Source organism: Chinchilla lanigera, unplaced genomic scaffold (assembly GCF_000276665.1).
Source record: "Chinchilla lanigera isolate Chin_1 unplaced genomic scaffold, ChiLan1.0 scaffold00001, whole genome shotgun sequence".
Taxonomy (NCBI): domain Eukaryota; kingdom Metazoa; phylum Chordata; class Mammalia; order Rodentia; family Chinchillidae; genus Chinchilla; species Chinchilla lanigera.
Window position 1 is genome coordinate 55,423,488 of NW_004955402.1, and position 4,552 is coordinate 55,428,039.

Consider the following 4,552-nt stretch of genomic DNA (forward strand, 5'->3'; position numbering starts at 1 on the left):
TCCTCAGAGGGAAGTTTATAGCACTAAACTTACACATAAGGAAGAGAGAATGAGAATAAATGAATAGCCTAATGCTGCATCTCAAACTTTTAGAAAAAGAACAAGTCAAGCCCAAAGCCCAAAATGGGGAAGAAATTATAAAGATGAGTGCAGAGATTATGCAGTTGAGACAAAGAAAACATTACAAATAATTTCTGAATGAAAGAGTTGGTTCTTTGAAAGAATAAATAAAATTGATAACCCTCCAGCTAACCTTATCAAAAAAAGGAAAAAAAAAACTCAAGTTCATGAAATAAGAAATGAAAAGGGTGAAATCACTAACGAGCCTATAGAAATTCAGAAGATCATCAGTACCTACTGTGAAAATCTTTACTCCTATAGGATGGGAAATACAGAAGAAATGGAAAGATTTCTAGATAATATGAATTACCAAAGTTTAATCAAAAAGAAATAAAAATCCTGAATAACACAATATCAATTATTGAAATTGAAAATGTGTTTAAAAACATGCCAACCAAGAAAAGCCCAGGTCCTGATGGATTCACAGCTGAATGCCAATTTTTCTCAAACTCTTCAATGAAATTGAAAGGGAAGAAATTCTCCCTAACTCATTTCTGGAGGCAAGTATTATACTGATACCCAAACCAGAGAAAAACCCAACCAAGAAAAAGAACTATAGACCAATCTCACTAATGAACATAGATGCAAAGATACTCAATAAAATATTAGCAAAAAGAATGCAGCTCATCATCAAGAAGATTATACACCATTACCAAGTCAGATTCATCCAAGGGATGCAGGGATGGTTCAATATATGCAAGTCAATTAATGTAATACACCATATCAATGGAGCCAAAGACAAAAACCACATAATCATCTCAATAGGTGCAGAAAAAGTTTTTGACAAAGTCCAGCATATATTCATGATAAAAACCCTACAGAAAATAGGAATAGATTGTCTTTACCTCAATCGGATAAAAGCCATCTATGACAAACCAACGGCCAACATCATACTAAATAGATGTAAACTGAAAACTTTGTCTTTACAATGAGAAACAAGACAAGAATGCCCACTGTCACCACTCCTATTCAACATAATACTGGAAACATTAGCCAGAGCAATTAGAAAAGAGAAATAAAAAAGAAAAGATAATAAATTAGAAAAGAGATATAAAAGGTATCAGGATAGGAAATGAAGAAGGAAAATTATCATTAATTGCAGATGACATGATATTCTACATGGAAGACTCCAAAAACTCCATCAAAAAACTCCTAGAATTAATGAACAAATTCAGTAACATAGCTGGATACAAAGTCAATACTTAAAAATCAATAGCATTCCTATACACAAATAACAAACACGTTGAGAGAGAAATGAGGAAAAGCATACCTTTCACAATGTCAACCAAAAAATTAAAATACTTAAGAATCAATCTAACAAAAGTGAAAGATCTTTACAGTGAAAGCTGCTGTACTCTGAAAAAGAAGATTGAAGAAGATTTCAGAAAATGGAAAGATATTCCTTGCTAATGGATTGGAAGAACCAAAATTGTGAAAATGGCCATACTCCCAAAATTGTTGTACAGATTCAATGCAATCACAATCAAAATACCATTAATATACCTCACATATCCGCAGAAAACATTCCTAAAATTCATCTGGAAACAAAAGAAACCCAGAATAGCAAAAGCAATCCTGGGCAGCAAAGACAAGTCTGGTGCCATCACAACACGTGACTTGAAATTATACTACAAGGCCACTGTGATAAAATCCCTATGATATCGGCAACGACTACAACAACAACAACAAAAACAGACCTGAGGATCAATGGAACAGAGTGGAAGGTTCAGCCACATCCACAAACACCCTCAGCCAACTTGTTTTTGACAAAGGGGCCAAACAAGTTCACTGGAAGAAAGATAGCCTCTTTAATAAGCGGTGCTGGAAAAACTGGCTTACCACATGTAGAAAACTGAATCTAGACCTATGTCTATCACCATGCACAAAACTCAAATCAAAATGGATCAAAGATTTAACATCATACCAAAGCGATATATGTGCACCCATGCTTATAGCTGCTTAGTCTGTAATAGCTAAAGCATGGAAGTAACCCAAATTCCCATCCAGTGAGGCATGGATAAAAACATGCAGTATTTTTACATAATGGAATATCACTTAGCTATAAAGAAAAATAAAGTTGAGGCTTTCATAGGTAAATGAATGCAACTAGAGTCCATACTCACAATAAATAAATCAGACCGGTATGTGTAAATACCATATTGTCTCACTCGTGTAGGAACTTAAAAGGGTAAATAAAATCTGAAAGACATAATAGATATTGTGAAAGGGAAAGAAACTGTTCAAAGGGAGAGAACAACTGAGATGAGGGAAAAGAGAAAAAGAAAGAAGAGAAAATATTATGTATACACACACACACACACACACACACACACAGGGTAACTGAGAGTCATACTACCAACTTTTATTGCTTTATTAAAAGGACAGTGTAGCCTTATATGTAGAATATTCAAAGTCCTTTATTAACTGAGTTTCACCGTAAAATATGATAGAATCAAAGGTTTCAAACATCATACTTTATTTTGTAAATGATTTATATTCTTCAACCCATTAACCTTCAGTTTTAATATTAGAAATGGAGCTATTGATGATAACTTTTCTCAGTGACAGCCAGTAACTCCTTGGGAAGCTATGGGAGTCTGTGTTCCTCACTTAGGAAGCTGTTGATCAGCTATATTTCAGTTCTGCCAGTAGTATTTCCCTTATGGCTGGCCCTAAAATACAAAAAGCCTAATCTAACACTAATGTGTCTTCTGTTTTAAATGAGGGACTTTGTTTAGCTTTGTAGCCTGATTTGGCTGAAGGCACAAAAGATAATTTTCCCTCTCCTTAGAAAGAACAGGAGAGAAGAGTAATAGAAACTCAGAAAATGAGAGCCTTGCTGTTCTCAAAAGTGTTACACAGAAAGGGAAAGGGTTTTACCCTCATTTCACTCGTGTATCAATAGACATGTGCACCTGTACATATTTGTTGTTGCTCAAGCTGAAATGCAGTCTTGTGAATGAGAATAACTCATCAACTCTGAAAGCACACTACTCTGAAAGAGTAAAAGTTTTGGTTACTGAGGCTTTTTGTCTGATTATGGAAAAAGTGTCCTACAATAAAGAAAAACACAATGATGAACAGTTTTTTCTTGCTTTTATTTGGGAGCTGTAGACTTTTCAGTGCTCCATATGAAATCAGTTATTATCAGATGCAGTGTGTTTGTTACTGGGTGGAAAATTAATCAGCATCTCATTACTATAACATAATATAGAAGTAATTCACTCATCCTTGCATTCTGGAGCTTTCAATCCAAGTTTAAGTGGCTCTGGATCTGAGCTGTGGCCAGGGTAGCACATCATGAAGAAGCCGATGATACAGCTATCCCATGAGACAGGAGCTGAAAAAGAGAGAGGAAGAGACTGGGGTGCACAGTCCCTTGAGAATATTGCCCACTAACCTAAAGATCCTCCCCAGGGACATCCCTGCTCTAGGTTCTAACAACGTACAATAGCATTTCCCAGCAGAACAAGGAGCACTCAGCATTCAAAGTGATGCTTACATCATGAAGTCTAGTTCACAGTGGATTATCATTAAGATCACACACTATAAAACTAATTTGATGACATGACCTGCTACTAATAACGTATAGTATTTTTGATTAACTTCTTTCCTTGTAACCACTTTTCACTTGGAAAGCAGAGATGAGCAGTTTGCATTAAACACAATACTGCAAGGTGAGTGGAGATGTCTTCTAAATATACACATCATTCTACCTATGAGGCAGTCAAGTGGATAAAGTTCTCTCTAACTTGTACAACATGTAGACATGCTGACAAAATTATATTACAAATGCTCGTGTCAGTACATTTCTATGAGAATATTCTGTAATTTGGTGAATAATTTTGAATATATTATAAATGAAATGTAGATTATATCTCATTAATGTTTTTATTCACTTGAAAGAAAATGACAGGGATTTACCCAAGGGTCTGTAAATGATCTAAAATTAAAATAAACATTTAGCTAACATGTGCATATGCTTTAATCAGATTTGTGCTGAAAATGGCAAAGAATAATTATTCTTGCGCATATTAAAACCTGCATTTACTCTTCAATGGTATCTTAATTATTTTTGTTAATTAAATATGCAGTTAAAAATGTAATTTTAGGAAACAGGATAAAAAGAAAATCCCCAAATACACATTTCCTTAAAAATAGAAGCAATATATTGTTTATCCTTTGCACCAAAACCTTTAACTTTGACGGACATGAGGAATTCAGCTTAGAAGTCATAAAAAGAGAGTAAAATTGTACACTACATGGCAATAGACTTTTAAGTGCTGTCTGTGTCCGTTGAATTATATAATTAGAAAACTTAGAAGAAATAGTTTAAACCATACATTCATTTGATTCTTCCTCAAATGAACAAGGTAAAGCTGTTCTTGTTACCTTACATGGGTTGTACATAAAAATAGATATTGGGTCTAAT